This window comes from Apis mellifera, linkage group LG7, assembly GCF_003254395.2.
Source record: "Apis mellifera strain DH4 linkage group LG7, Amel_HAv3.1, whole genome shotgun sequence".
In the NCBI taxonomy this organism is placed as follows: domain Eukaryota; kingdom Metazoa; phylum Arthropoda; class Insecta; order Hymenoptera; family Apidae; genus Apis; species Apis mellifera.
Window position 1 is genome coordinate 4304169 of NC_037644.1, and position 18035 is coordinate 4322203.

The 18035-nt window shown below is 22.6% G+C and overlaps 1 protein-coding gene across 2 annotated transcripts in view; it reads right to left on the bottom strand.

The window, feature by feature from the left end:
• Positions 1 to 1784: 1784 nt before the first annotated feature.
• LOC411986 overlaps positions 1785 to 18035 on the bottom strand; it is a 339481-nt gene continuing 323230 nt past the window's right edge. The window contains exon 24 of one of the 2 annotated variants that reach the window (XR_003305069.1): positions 1785 to 2298. The gene's annotated coding sequence lies outside the window, so the exon portion shown is untranslated. Of the gene's footprint in view, positions 2299 to 17081; positions 17206 to 18035 lie in introns of those variants that run through there. The other variant, XR_003305070.1, reaches the window with a different exon arrangement.

Genomic DNA, 18035 nt, shown 5'->3' on the forward strand with positions numbered 1-18035 from the left:
TGAAAATATAAATATAATAAATATTTTTTATCGACAAAAAATTATATCGAATTCACAAATGAATAAATTATAATATTCATAAATTTTCTTCGACATATATTAAATTTGTTGATGCTCTCGCGGCAGCTAATCTTATTATCGCAACTTAAATACGCGATCCATGATTAACGAGTATTTTTTATTAATAATTTATTAATAAAGCATAACAAAAATTTTTGCAAAGAAAAATTGTGGTTTGAAATTAATTTATAAATTTCTAGTTAACGAATGTTTCTACATTTTCATCTTATTATATATTTTTACATATTATGTGCTATACATACTATATATATTTTTACATACTATAAGTGTATTCTATATATTTTTATGCGTTTTAAATTTATATATGCATAGATATTATCAATCTAATTATATAACTTTCAACAAACATTAAAATAATAATATAATTATTTTTTTTATTTCTAAAAAAATATTTATAAAAAAGATATATTTTTTTTATTTATTTCTGGATATATTTGATTATTTTTGTAAATGGAAACTTGAAGTATTTTATATTTAATTGTATCTATAGGATGTTTATTTAAAATTTTCACATCTAAATATCTCAAAAATAATGAAATTTTTTTCAAGAAAAAGTTAAGTATAATAATATATCCTATTTATTTTCAACATTATTTGAAAAATAATTTTCTTTTTTTAAAAATTTGCATTTTTTTTTCAGATTCTTATTCGATGGAAAAAAAAATTTTATATTCAATACTTCTTCAATAAATTTGATTTTAAAATGATATTTAATAAAATAAAAATTATTTTTAATTTTTAAGTTCGCTACTTTCAAAATAAAAAATAAAATAATATGAAATAAAAATTTTGATATGATTTTTTTTAGTTTCTTTATTATTATTAGATAATAACATCAAAATGTATATAACAAATCGATTTCTTATATATTTTGTATTTTTTATGTAAAATAATATATATATAACATAATTTTTATAATAATGTATTATTTTATATATATTATTTCATATATAAGATATACATTATTTTTATATAAGCTAACAAATTTTTATAAATTATTGCATTAATAATTTTTTAAAATTATTGTATGAAAATTAAAAATATGTACGCTTGAAAATATGTGATTTATAAAATGTTAATTTTAATTAATTTTTTAGATTGATTTTTTAAGAAAATTAATTTTCTTTTTTAAGTTTTGTGAATTATTATTGATACGTAAGTATTCTCGAAATCAATATAATGCTATAATCAATTGTTAAATATTATTTTTTATAAAAATTAGAAATCTTAAACTGTCAATATAATTTGTTTCTTCGTTTGTAAATTGTATTAATTGATAATATATAATTGATATATAATTAGATAAAATTTTTAAGATTTAAATATTCTTGAATTCTCCTGAATTATTTTTGACGAAGAAGCTTGCTTTATTGATTTTGATATGTAATTTATGACAAATTATCATAAAGAAAGTGAAATTTAAAAATTTTAAAGTTAATATTTTATAAAAATATATAAATTAAAATTTCTATTGATATTTCTTTGATATACAAAATAATTTTTTCATTATTCAAACTAATTATTTTAGTTGTCTTTTTCTTAGAATAAATATAAATATTTTAATTATATTTTACTTTTATATTCCGAATAATTTTTTTTCTTCATTATAATTTGTTTGCGAAAATATAATAATGCTAAATATTATTGAAATTCTCTTATAGGTTATCATATTTTATCTAATATTATAATTATTTTAGACTTTTTTCTTTCTTGAAATCAATGTAATCCTATGTTTAATTAATAATCCTAGAAATAATGCTCAATCAGAAATTTCGTATATATCAATATAACATTACGATCCAGAATATCGCATACTTTAATTATAATGTAACTTTAATTTTTGTGCGACAATAATCGTAATGATTAAACGTAATAATAATAAATTTATTAAGGACAAACCCAAGATTTGTAAAGTGGTCATATAGCTTGGATTTTATTTTCAACAGAGTATTTTTAATAGTCTAATAGTAATTTACAAGTGGGTACAGTTCCCTAACGTTTTCCAAATCTTCAATTTAAACAGAGATAGCAGCAATGGCCATCACAAATCACATTGGTACGAAAGACCACCATGAAAGTGAGCACAAAGATCCTGATCCCTACGCGTTGCGATGTAATCCTGATGAAACCTCTTTCTAACATGACTTCTTCTAATCCCCTTTGCATTTTTACGGAAAATAATCATTGGAGGAAAAACGAAGGCCCGCGATAAATCTCCTAGAATAAAATAGAATTTAGGATAGATAGAATTCGATACAGTTTACATCAGAATATAGTTAGAAATCAGTCATCATTAGTTCATTCAAAATTCATAGTTTGCAACTAAGTAATTGTGGATTTTTTTTAGAAAATCAAAGACAATTTTTTCATGGAACTAAATAACTTTATTCTGTAATGTGTTGCCCATTTTGATCAATGACCTTTTGCCATCTTTCAGGCAGCATCCTAATCCCATGTTCATAAAACTTCTGGTTTTTATTAGCAAAAAACTGAATCAAGTACGATTTGATATCATTATCATTATTGAAATTTTTACCATTTAAAGAGTTTTGTAAAGATCGAAATAAAAAGTAATCAGATAGTGCAAGGTCAGGACTATATGGTGGATGTGGCAAAACATCCCAACCAAGCTCCAATAATTTTTGCCGAATGACCAAAGATGTGTGTGGCCTTGCATTGTCATGATGGAATACAACACCTTTTCGATTTGTCAATTCGGGCCGCTTTTCTTCAACTGCATTGTTTAATTTCGTTAGTTGTTTAATGTAGATAATAGAATTGATCGTTCGGTTGGGTGGTAAGAGTTCAAAATAGACAATTCTTTTGTAATCCCACCAAACTGATAACAAAACCTTCTTTTGATGAATACCAGCTTTGATGAATACCAGATGTTGTTTGAGCTGGTTCACGTGGCCTGCTCCACGATCTTTTCCGCTTGATATTGTTGTAAACAACCCATTTTTCATCGTCAGTTATTAGTCGTTTTAAAAATGAATCATTTTCATTACGTTTCTTTAGCAAATCGCAGTTGTTAATGCGTTGCGTTAAATGCTTTCCTTTCAGTTCGTGAGGAACCCATATATCGAGTTTTTGAACATAGCCGAGTTGTTTTAAGTGGTTTTCAACGCATGTATGTGATATATGAAGCTTCTTTGCAATCTCACGAGTTGTACTGTGACGATGACGAATAGAAGTTGGCAAGCAAGAATAATAAAAAAAGTATAAAAATATAAAAGTATAAAAATAATAAAAAAATAATAAAAACATAAAAATAATAAAAAAATTTTCCATTCTTCTTTTAATAAAATGTTATAAATCTCGCAGGTAATAAGTGTTCACAAATCATTTAAAAGAAAATAAATTTGTAAATTTAAGATCTTTCATTATTATATTATATTAATAATATTTTAAAATTTCATAATTTTGTTTATAAATCACACTTTTTGTAAATTGCAATTTCTTTTCTAATTTTTTATGTAATATTTTTTATCATAAGTATTATTATACACAGACTATTTTATCATAATATAAAATGATCTTATAAAAAAGTGATGTGTAATAAATTTTCCAATTTTCAAACTATTTTTAATCTTTCTTTGATAACTTTTACAAATAATTTCAATTATTCATGATTAATGAAGAAATAATAAGATAATTATTAATGAAGAAATAGTAAAATAATTATTAGTAAATTTTTAATTATATTGACTAACTTTTTTGTGATTTTTTTACACTATTTAATAATGTTCTCATAATTTATAATTATAAATGTATTCCATATTCTTATCTTTTTACGTTACGTTATATTTTAAATAAATTTTTTTAATATTTTTATTATTTAAGTTATATCGTTATATATATATATAATATTTATATCTTATATCTTATAAAATATAACTATACGAACACGCTTTTTAAATATGTAAATATTTATAAGTATTTTAACTATAGATATAAGTATTGCAATTTTTTTTGTAAATTATTCTCTATATTTTTTTTTGTTTATATATTTATATATATATTATTAATAAAATTATATTTATTGTATAAAGTTATGTTGTATAAATTTATAATATTTTTTTTAAATTTACTATTGAATGAATATTTTTCATATATATCAATATATATTATTATTACTATATATTAAGTTATCTATTATTAAAAAAACATAAATTATTTAATAAGTAAAAAAATCATATTAAAAAAAAATTTTTATATTAAAAATTATATATAAAATTATATTAAAAAAATAAAAGAATATAACATGCCATAAAGAAAATTTTTTTTAAATTTCTCTGAAAAAGAATATTTTTTAAATTGAAATTTCTTTCAAAAGGCAATTTTATTTATATTTTTTTTTTTTGAAAAATGATTTTCTATACAATAATATACATATAAAAATTAAAAAAAAAAAGAAATTCAAATATATATCTGAATTTAGAAATATGAGCACTATAATAGAAAAAAAAGAGCACTATAATAAATAAAATATTGTTTATCGAATAAAAAAAACTTTTAGAAAAAAGAACAAATTCGCAAATTTTTCTTTGGCTTGCACAAAATTCTTTCTCAGAAAACTCCTACAAATTGCCTCACATTTTCTCATATTCTTTATTCTATATTGCATTTATTCTCTTTCATTCTATCTTTCTTTTTTTTCCTCATTCATCCTAAATATTCTTCTGAAAGTCAATAAACAGTTATATTATTATTACCTCGTTCAGATGATAAATTCAAATATTTTATTCTAAACATTTTTCTTTTATACTTCAATTTTTCAATTTTTAATGAAATATGATATTATGATTAATGTTCAGAATTGTATCTACATATTCATAAATCACTAATGATTTTAATTATCTTTTTCAATTTTCAAACTTCGAATTTTTATCCTGATTTATTAACATTTCATTTTGAATTATATTTTACAGAATATTAATGTATTCGTGAAAAAATATATATAATATATCTTTAGAAAATCGATTTTAAAAGCCAAAAACAAAAATAAAAATATTGGATAAGACTTATTTATTAAATTATGAACGATGTTTACATTAGGTGAAGCGTGGCGAGGACAATGCGATGATACGGTGTGATAAAGAATAGTTTGTTTTGTTTTGTTTAATTCAAATTTTAATTATTTATAAATAAGTCTTAATGGATATTTTATATATTAATTTTTGTGTTTATTTTGATTTTTAAAATCGACTCTCTTTAAAGTATCAAATATATTAATATTGTATCAAATATATGAATATATTAATATTCTGAATATATATACTGTGTAAAGTTTAATCAATTTTTTTTATAAAATTATAAATATATATTTCATCATCTTTTCTTTGTTTTAATTTCTATCAAATCTTGTAAATTTAACGACTTTATATGAAATAACTTTTTGTAAGTTCTATATTTTCAGCAAAAAAAACTCGAATGAATGATGCAAAACATTTCTATTTACTGTTTTTATTATTTTATAATATTCCTATTACTATTTTATTTTTTTTTTATTAATTTTGCTCATCAATTGCTTATTTTTTCATCACATTTCAATCCATAAATATTCATGTAACATTTCTAATTTATAAAGAATCATTCAAGAAATCAATTATATTATATTATATTACAAGAAATTTCAACTAACGATAATTCTAATTTTAAAATAATTTTAAAATTTTATGTATATAATGAATTACATACAGAGCAATTTAACAAAAAATTTTATGTATATAATGAATTACATACAGAGCAATTTAACAAAAAATCTCTTTCATGATATTACACATAAAGTTTCATTATTTTTTCTTTATTTTAACGAAATGAAAATGACGATATATTCTCATTATAATCGACGAGATTTGATTGTTTTCTCCCCCGAAAAAAAAAATTGCTTGAAACCTTTTTTATCGATAATCATCAATTATGATCTTACTATATATATAGATAGATAGATAGATAAATAGAGAGAGACAGAGAGAGAGACAGACAGACAGATAAACAGAAAAAATTGTTATACGTGTAACGAGAAAACTTTGACGAATGAGAGAAAGAAAAAATTATTATTAATAATTCAATGACCCATCACATATTCAATAATATTATATGTATATCATCTCTTTTTTTTCTTTCTTTGTGAGAATCCATATTAAACTTAAAATCTTCTATCCAACAGATAATATACAAATTAATCCATCGTAAGTAAATACGTATTAATTAATCCAATTCAAACGAAGAAACAAATTCAATATTAAATCAAACAATACTAATTCTCTTAACCCCAAAAATAATCTAATTAATCAATGATGAATCAGGCGAGTTATTAAATTTGATCAATGAATCAACGAGGCTACATCACTATCGAACCAAGAATCTAGAACGGTGTTCTACTGTAATAGGCGATCTCAAAACGAGAAGGGGAGAGGATAGGTAGACGAGGGTTACAATGGTCGGCTATTATGCAGAACTTCTCATTTTCTATGCTTCGGTTCCTCACAATACCCGTCCACAGGAAACTTAAGCGTGTAAGTAAACGATTCCTAATTATCAGTGCCGACGACATGGCCCACGGTAATACAACCTCTTAAAGGACCGTCTTTACGATGAACGAATCGCCATGGAACACGCGATAAGTCAGTAAACCATATTGTACTTCAGAACATTTTGAAAAATGGCTAGAAGGATTCAGATCATTGATTCAGAATAAGACAAAGAAAAGGAGAAAAGATAGATAGAATTCGCTATAATCATAATTACAGAAAAGAAATCGATGCCAATTTCGCAGTTACTCGAATTCTATCACTAATGATTCTTATTCTTGCATGTAATAAATACATACTTGATGAACCGATATTTTCAATGTATTGAACTGATGGATCCATTGATATTAAAGTAAGAAAATCGAATCCTAATTAAATAAATATTTTCATCATTTAATATATTAACAATTAAAAACGTTATAAAAAACATTATTAAGAAGGAATTACAAGCATTTTTGTATCTGAAAATTATATAAGGAATTAGAAGAATTTGTTAATAGAAATGTCGATAAAAGAGAGATTTTTTAATTATTTGAAATAGGAGATAGAAAATAATAGAAATTAATTTTTTTCTTGAAATTATAGAAATGATTAATTATTTATCTATTAATAATTAATATTTATTTATTTTTATTTTTATTATATTCATTTTAATCATATTAAACTTCAATCTACATCTATATCAATGATTTTAAAATTTATACATATTATTTATACTTATATTTTTAGTAATATTAACATAATATTAGTTTAATATATTAAATCTAATAATAATTTTTAGATAGATAGATAATTTTAGATTTATTAAATATGATTAGTTTAATAGATATGAAATCTCTTTTTTTCAGAATTAAAAACAATTTATTAGTTTTAAATTAAAAAATCTATTCGATTCATTAGCAATTTCTATTAATTTTCCTACAATGAATGAGATCTTTCCTTATTCCTGTATCTATATTTACATTGATGTATTGAAAAATAAATAATAAATATAAGATTTATTTAATTTATTTTTTATTTTTTAAAATCAATTTATTTTTTAAGGTATAAATTCTTAAATTGTTATTTAAAATTGATATTATATAAGTACATAATTTTATTTTGCATTTAAGTTAAAATTATTTACATTAAATCTACTTATAAATTATTATTTTAACGTATATTATTTATATTCAAAATTATTTATTAAAATCATATTTATATTAAGTAACTTTTTGATTGAACAAACATCGACTTAAATTAAATTACTTAAATTACTTAAATCAAATTATTAAAATTAAATAAAATAAATGATTGGAATTAATTTGTAAATCGCCTAATATATAAATATAAATCCAACAGTAATAATAGAAAATCGTATTATTAATTTTTGTTTAAAAAAAAAATTGATATGATATATCAATATAAAAAACTATATATATCTACAGTCAATTTTTATAATGCAAAAAAGAATTAAGTATTATATATATTAAATTTTTAAAAGTGTTATATCGATGAAACATTTAGATATAAAAGATTAATTGTTTTCCGAATAAATATAATGTATAAATAAGATGTATAATTGATATCTGATAATGTATTTTTTAAAAAAAAATTATAAGAAACTTTATTATTTTTTAATAACACGAAGAAATAATGTTATTGCAGAATTAATGTTAAAATCAAAATTATATATCATGAGATCATATTTCAGTTATTCAATAAATTACTTATTAACATAGAGGTGAATGTGAAATAAAATAAGTCGAGTTATGTAATCGAAATCATAACTGCTCGTCAAACAATAGAGAGAATACCAATATTACAGCTTATAAGCAATGTGGCATCGTTGCAGATAATATAATGGAACCTAGTTACATGGAAAGCGTATTTGGAAGTTCGGTGTTTCCATCGATTCATCGTATATGCATTCTCATTTCGAAATATTGTTAGGAAGAGACACATCGATTGGTGACTGAGAATTAGAGGCATACGTGATATCTCAATTGCGCACGTGTATGATGTTACAATTTCGTGGCGGCTGCTTTGCGACCGGAAATGTGCCAACAGTGTCATTGTTGAGAATTCAGATGTTGATTAATTGTGCTGCGTGTTCTTGTCAAACTAATATCAAGGGAATCTATGGAAGAGAAGACTGATTTACATATTTACGACGATATTCATAAATATAAGATTCATACTGCATGTGTTGCTCCAAAATTAGCAATTGAAAAAAATGCAAGAAATGATTCGTTGATTTTCAATAGATCTAATATATTCATAAAAATAGAATATATATTATAATTATATATATAAATATAGATTAAAAATGTTACATCTATATAATTTATTACAATAAAATTATATAACGCAAAACATGTTAATAAGCAATATAAAAAAGTATACATTCTTCATTTTTGTAAGTTTTGATAGTTAATTTATCAACAATATATTATATGTAATGTATATAATTATATAATATATAAATGTAATAGATATAATAATACATTTATTACTTTAAATGTATCACGTACATAAATTAATTTGATTCTATTTTTTATGAATAAATTTTTAGAAAAAGATAAATTATTTTTTTATTTTTTAATTGTTTTTATTTGAAATATGTCATTTAAAATTTTGGATTTAATTATTCTTTTCTTATTTTTATATATTTTTATTTTAATTAAAATATTAAAATCAATAAAATCTATTTTTTGTAAAGCAATTATTTAATAGAAAAAATATTAATTCTATCAGAAAAAACATGTTTGATTTTTATTTATTTATTTATTTATAATTTATTTTTATAATATATTATTATAATATATTTTTGAATAATATAGAATGCACAATCCAATAAAAATAATTTAATAATTAAAAAAAAATAAAATCAATATCTTGTAAATTTTAAATAAAATCAATGAATCCTAAATAATTTAGCATTGCAAATTTCCGAATATTTAAATATTAATAATTTAATATAATTATAAAATTATTTATATCTTTCAGTATACAATTTTTTGATTCATTTTCAGTATTACATATATATTTGAGTATATACATATATACATAACGAAGGAACTAACATAAATTTCCAAAAGTAGTCATCCATTATAGGTCGGACATACTTCCTCGCAAATAATAATCACTATCATCGCTCACGCTCTATTATATGGGTCATGATGTAGTATTCCTTCTATACTTACTTCCTATCAAATTTACCAATTTACAATTTTATCTGCAAAATGTGGCAACTGCATACTATTCATCTCAATAATATTTGAAACGAATATTGTTGAAAGATAAAGATCACTAAATGAATTTTCTAAATTAATTTCTTGTTTATTGTTTTCTTTGTTTAAATATCAAAAATATTGAAAAAAGTAAGATATTAAAAAGAAAATGAATTATTAAAATTATCATTAGTAGTAAAAAATAAGATTCTAAAAAATTAAGAATTTTAAAGATCTTCTATTTTATTTATAATCTTAAAATAAAAATTAAAAATTTGAAGTTTGCTTAATCTCTAATTGCGATGGATTAAGACACATACAACACATATTGAATCAATATATTTTATAGTTATTATAGTATTTAAGTTGCTCGCTATTCCATATTACATACGATGAAAATTCATTATGTCAGATAGAAAGTTTTACTAATCTAAATCTCTTTTCAACGATAATTTTTATATTTACATTATATATATATATTTGTATATACATTTTACAATAGCAATTTGTAAAATGATTAAATTAAAATTTAATTCGAAACAATAAATACATTGATTTACAAATGTATTTGAATACCATTACAGAGAATCCAATTCAAAAAAATTCATTTAATCTGAAAATTTTGATTTAAATAAAAGTTTGTATATATAAGTAAAAATGATAACATTCGTTTCTTGAATTAATTTCAAACCAACATTTCTGTTTGTAAAAACTTTTATTACAGATTTGATAATGAATTATTAATAAAAAATATTTACAGAACATGTAATCTAATTGAAATGCGAAATATTGATGAAAATATATTAAATATATCAAATATTTTTTTATTAATAAAAAAATTATATCAAATTATATCACAAACAATGAATAACTATAATACATTCAATATATATTCTTTCTTCGACATATGTTGTTTGTTCATACTCGGTTGGCAACAATATTACCGTCGCGATTCGATTAAGTTATATGCTTTATGATTGGCCAGTTTTTTATTAATAACAAAAACAAAAGTTTTTACAAAAATGTTGTTTGAAATTATTTCAGAAATCTCTAGTTAACAAACACATTTTTGGAATAATCTATATATAGTATAATATATATAATAATTTTTTTATCAAAAAAAAAATCTTTTTGAAGAAGTGATAATTTATAATTTTGTTATATCTTATACAATTATAAAATTATATTTAAAAAATTTTCAGTGTTAGTTTTATTTTCTTAAAATAATTTCATTAAAAAATGAAATTTTTCCATATATAATTTGATTATATTCTACATCAGAACTTTTTCCTCATCGATAATTTGATTTTCATTCAAACAGCCTTTCATTAATTCAATTACAGAAATTATATTTCCTTTCTCTATCAACTGATTTTCCCACCAGAAATATTATTCTATATAATTCTGATAAGTTGTTACAAATGTTGTATTGAACAAAAGATTTTTGTATATGTGCATTTGACTAGCTTATGGTAAAATTCATGAACCAATTGAAACAGCAGAATGAAGAGGCCCTCTTTCTTCTACGATCCTATTGACCAAATAAAGAAGGAAAAAAGTTACGGTATCATGGCCCATAAATTCAACATTCCTACAATATATAATAATAAAATTTTATTAAAAATAAGAGAAATTGGTAATTATTAGAAATGAATAAAAAATTTTGATTTCAATGATTTTTAAATGTATTGTAAAGTCAACATTTTGAACAATTTTTTCTTTTGCATGTAATCAATGCTCGGCTTTAAATTTCGAAATATTTGCTCCATATAATTTTGATTATCAATCAACAATATATATCACTTACATGAATACTTATTATGTTTTTTTACAAATTGTTGAATACATGTTAACTGTAAATATTTCTGTCATGTTCCCGATTTTAATAATTTTTTGAAAATTTGATTTTTTTTTAAATTTTTTGAAATTTCTTTTTTATTTATTTTTTATTTATTTTTATTTATTATTTTTATTTATTGCTTTCTTTTTTTTCTTTACAGGTTTTTTTCTAAAGCTTGTTCTGATTTCTATTATCAATGTTTTATTATTAATATGATTGTGTTAATTTAATACTAATATAATCGAAAATGATAAAAAATTGAATGTTTTTTGAATTTTCATTGTTTTCATTTCGATCTTTGAGTCTTATAGATTTAATTAAAGAAAAAATAATTTTTCAATGTCTTTGCAGCAAAATTATTGAGATTTAATTTTAAAATTAAAAATTTTTTCAAATTTTAGAGAAAAAGTATATCTTTATCTTTATTTATTACAATATTACAATATTTATTATAATATTAAATGTGTCTTTGCTTTTCTATTTGTTACAATATTGTGAAAGTAAAGATTCCACATTTTAAAATTAGTTACGATTATTTTTTACGAAATTATGATAATTTAAATTATTGTCAATATTTCATTTAGTGTAAATTCACTTCACTTTTTTTATATATACAAGTTTCTAATTTTTTATTATTCATTTTATAATTAACAAATAAATCATTATTGATATAAAAATATTTTTCAGTAATTCAACATTTATTTTCTTCTATTAATTGAATGAAAACTGATTTTATTTTAAGAAATAGATTAACTTTTTTTAATAAAATTTTATATGAAATATAATATTAAACTTAATGTGAAATAAAAATTACATCAAAAGTTTATATATTTAATAAAAATATATAAAATTTAAAAAAAAATTAAAAATTATTAATAAGTTTTCTATATGATGTAAATAATTTATTAAAAATTTATGAAAAATTATAGATAAATCGATATTATAAAACTATCATAAAATTGCAAGATTAAATCAATAATTTTTTTATTTATATACATATAACAATTATGCATACAACTTTAGAATTTTTTAAAGATTTTTACATTTATAAAAAATACAATAAATTTACTAATTTAATTAATTAATTAATTATTAATATATAGATTTATATATTAATATATAGATTTATATATTAATATATAGATTTATTATTAGGTTTTATTTTTCAAATTTAAGAAATTTAAGAAAATTTATGAAATTTTATGGAATTTTGAATTTTTGTTTAATGATTTTTACATGTAAAACATTAACACAATAAAATGAGATTACGACAAAAATAAAAACAAAAAAAAAAAACAAAAAATTCATAATTTTTAAAATAGATAATTTCGCTAAAATTTCTCGTAAAATTGTAACTGTTTCAATTTATCATATATATTTATTGAATATTTACGAAAAAAATATTACAATATGGAAATGGAGAATTTATATAAAGCATAGAAAAGTATATAAACTTATTATAAAAGAACTATAAAATGAAATTACACATCACATTTTTTCTGAAACTTGAAATTCTTTATACATTTTTTAAAATCGTATAAAATAGAAAACTTGTAAAAGTTATATTAAAAATATTAAGATATAAAAAAATTTTAAATATATAAAAATATATAATTGAATTATTTTATCAATCAATTTAACAATCAACATTATTCATTTTAAGAAAATTTATAGATAATAAAAAATTAATATCATTTTGAATTAAAAAATTCTGGAGATCTTTTTGTTTTTTCTTTTATAGTCCCTATACAAAGTTATATATTGGAAAATTATTTTCCTGTTATTTAATTAAAATAAAATCGATATCTTCATTGATTTCTTTTTCAGAAATAAAACAATTTAAACATATAAGCTATTCTATAAATAGTAAATTTTTTCATTTTTTATTAGAAACCATAAATATCGCAAAAAAAAATTTAATCTTGCATTTTAATCTAGTCTATCATTTATTTTTTTTTATTCGAAACTATGTTATTAATTATATTAATATATATTGATATTTTATAAAAGTTTTTTAATAAATTCGATTTCATAATTTTAATAATACAGAATTCGTTAATATTTTATTTCTTTATAAAATCTACGAAAATTTTTAAAAATATATATGAAAGATGAAAAATCTTTGTAAAAATTAAACAAAAATTATAAAATCAATCAAAATTATTAACGATAATTAACATTATTATTAGTTAATAATTATTATTAATATTTATACATCTAATAATTTTCAAATATTTTCATCTATATATCAAATATTTACATTTTATTTGACAAATAATATTTTCAGTCATCAACATTTTATTTGTTTAGATTAAATTTATTGTTTTTTAGAAATGTTAGAATAGTCCTTATTTTTCATTCTTTTTTGATCTTATTTTCCTAAATAATAATATTTAATAAAAAATTATATATGTAAAATTTTAAAATGATGGACAATTTATGATGGGAATCTATGCTATATAACAAATTCACAATGAAACTTCTTTATAATGAAGCTCGTGTCCTCAGAAAATCCTTTTCTAGCTCAATTGGGAAAATCTAAGTTTCTTGGGATATCTAAATCTAAGTTTTTTAAGGATAATCAATAATATGGTTAATACCTAGCTCACGATACCTCCAAGCTAGAGGAAAATTTCTCGAATTGAGTTGAGATAATCTTTATATAAAAATATCAAGATAAGCAAGAACAGATCAGTATCTATCTTATGGATTTTCTTGGACTAGAATAATATTACTTGTTGTTAAATTAATCGTATCTAGAATATCACTCATAGTATAGGTCCAATCAGACTGACTATGTCATAAATACAATTATAAATGTTGATTAAAATATGAAAATCAAAAACAATAATTTTTGAAATAACATCATTCTTTATTTAGATTTAAGAGAGATCTGTGATCGATAACAGATTTTTTATATAAGAAATTTTTTCCGAATGAAATCATAAATCTCGCAAACATATAGTTCGTCTTGAATGCCTCATATTCAACTTTACAATATATTGTCTACAAATGTAAAATTAAATTATGCTTACAAATTATATTTATATAAATTTTCAGCAATAATAAATATTATATATGTATATAATTAATAGTTGTAGTGCTTGAATTACTATTGCTCTCCGGATATGGATCCTGATGACTTGATTCGTCCTTGATCTTTACAAGATAAGCTTGAATTCTCTATTGATAGAATGCAAATTTTCAATACGAGCCTGATGAAGATATCTTCGGATATCTTAGTTGACACTACGCGTGTCACGCCATTCTTTCCTGGATATATTCATAATGTGACTCAATTTCCACCAATCATAGCAGAAGCAGGTTTTCTTTCTTTATTACTATTATTGTTTCCACTCCAAATGCTTCAGGTATCAGGCTTATGTCTCCATTTGTTTCATTGGTACAGATAATCTCACCGTCATCATTTCCAGAACTATTGTTGCATTGCCTGCAGTAGCTCAAATTGACTTAAGAGATTCACGTTAGCGAAGTGATGTCAGAATAGATTAAATCAGGAAATGTTCAGTAGTTAATGGATTAAAATCTTTTATAGAATGCGATGTAATGGCCAAGGAATTCATACAAACCTCTATTCGCGTTAATATTGTTGACAATTCTTCAAACATGAGATGCGTTTGCCTTATTGTCCGTAGATGTCGTTTAGCCAATTTAACAACGCTTTCCCATTGAAATGTGAAGCGTGTCGTAGTTAAATCAATGCCTTTTGCGATTACAAAATCATAAATTAATTGTTGATTTATCTCAAAAAATTCACGGATTTGGTATAATTTGAGCGCCCGCGAAATTAGTTCCATTGTTCGAATAGATTTTGCGATACTGAAAGAAATCTATTCAAATAGTTTAAAAGAGACCCCATTGTAAGGTCCGTGGTTAACTCTAAATAAACTGTTTTAATACTTAAACAAATAAATATGCATAAATAAGCCTTTGTTGTCATTCTACTGCGCGTTCACTTCTTAATAAAAAATATTCGGCATAATCCATGCCCGTTCTGTAAGAAATGCTTGAACCGTAGCTGGCTCATTATGTCGCTTGTATCTCTAGGTTCTGCCTGTTGCATCATATACATTTATGCAGCACGCTTCGTAATAATGTTTCTAGCCGCAAGTGGCCAATATGCGTCAACAATTGCCAAAACTGTCGAAAGGATAACATATTCCGTCAATTATGAAACGGCGTTCGCGGATGCCTCCCTCACAATCTCCTCAATGATTTGAAACGATTTTGTTACCTTCATGATATATAAAAGAGTATGATGCTTAGCACAACATTGTCTATACGATCTATGCTTGCTGTATGCCTTAATTCCGTGTCTTGTCCGAAGATAATTAAAATAGACTTTCAGTTCCTTGACATCGATCACGAGGATTTTAAACTCGAGCACTATGAGAGTATGTGACTCGAGGAACATAACAGACATGTTGATTTTTCGGCAGTTAACAGAAGGACAATTCGCGAATACGATTTTTAAACGAGAGATTTAGTCGGCGTTGATGCAATAGTAATATCTAGAGTGACTTTGGATAAAAATTTACAATTCAAGAAAGATCTGAAAATCGTTTAAAGTCTTTCTGCAGCCTAGTTCGGTCTCTCCCACGCTTTAATCGCTTGCGGATTTAATTTTGTTTCCAAAAAATGAGTTAGAAGAGTGTCCCATTGATTGATGGGTTTTTGTAACGATTTCAAAAATCGGACGTAAATCATTTATTAATTAGCGCAAAGCATTCATCGAATCTATCAATAATGAAAATAATCCGAATAATATACTTATGTGATGATCGATTAATTCATTCGTATCTTCGTATACGAGTATCTTTGTTCACTCAATAATTTCCATGCGATCAAACAATTATCGTCTAATATTGTCAATGATCTTATTACTCAGACAGCCTCTTCCTTTAACATAAATTTTAAATTTTAATAAAATCTCTCAATGTCAGTGAGTGATTCATTGCAATTTATTATCGAAGCTATCTCTCGAAGTTATAAAAAAAGATCCATTTGTCGAGCTCGTCATGAAAACTCGGCACAGGAATCGAAAATAATCAGAATAGACCCAATGTTTCGGATATCGATAATGCGTTTGTAAACCTAAACGTAGAACAACGTTGACAGCGTCTGTGCACGTTATAAGTAACTACGGACCTCGGTAATAACGTCAAAATACATAGTTTCGTAAGTTTCACAGAAACTTGGTGGTGCTCTTCCTTGTCCGCGGTATTCATTACTAGCGATTCTATGCAATCAAAATTTGGAATTTATCGATCAATATTATGTTCTGATTGAGCCGTTTCTGAAAGAAATCGATTGAAATAGTTCTCTCATCTTCTCTGTATTGCAGAAATTTTTGAATTTCTTTTGAATTTCTTTAAATTAGAGTTGAGCGATCACATTCGTTAATTAATTTTCTCAACTCATCGTTTGAACATACCATGTTTTAACACGAATGAGATTCAATTAACATTCGACTCATAGGGAGATAGAATTGTTGCTGATCCTCGTTATCTGAAATCTGACAATTGATGACTATTTACAGAATGTCCTCTAGGAAAAATAAAATGGTTTTCTTTCTGGTTAGTTTTTTTTTCAACATTCTTGTAATTGCTTCAGCCAAATATCTAGCTCAAAGGACCAATGTTCATAATAATTGTAATGATATTGGTTGAAATGATGAAATCTAATAGCTGAATGATCGTAGAATGTCCTTCGATAGATGAAGTGATATATTAAAGATAAGTGCAGTCTATACGGTTGTATGTGTACATGTATCTAGAGAGTTAGATCTCTCACAGCAGGTAATCGAGTCTGACGATCAGAGCATGATATAATGTTAAAATGAAACTATCTGTTTGTCGTATCTGGCAGTACAAACTGTTCGCAATGAGACTTATAAGTGAGCTTTACAAGTGAAACTTGTGCCTTCAGAAAATTCCTTCCTAATTCCATTGGGAAGATCTCAGTTTTTCGGTAGGGCACGATAATAATCACTAATATCACAGTTAATGCTTGGTTCGGGATTCCCAAATTAGAGGAAAGTTCTTCGAATTGGGCTGATGATTTGGATACAAAGATTTCAAGATAAATAGAAATAGATAAATGTATCTCTCTTATGGATTTTCTCAAACTAGAATGATGTTTTAGAATATATCATCTTTATGATTATCTTTATGATGTAATAAGATTAAAATATATAAAAATTATAAACAATTATAAATGTCACAATTAAACTTTCAAAAACAACAGATCGCATCTTTTATTTAGATTTAAGAAAGATCTGCAAGCAACAATAACAGAAAGATTTTTTATATGAATTTTCTCCGAATGAGTTCTTTACATGTCTCG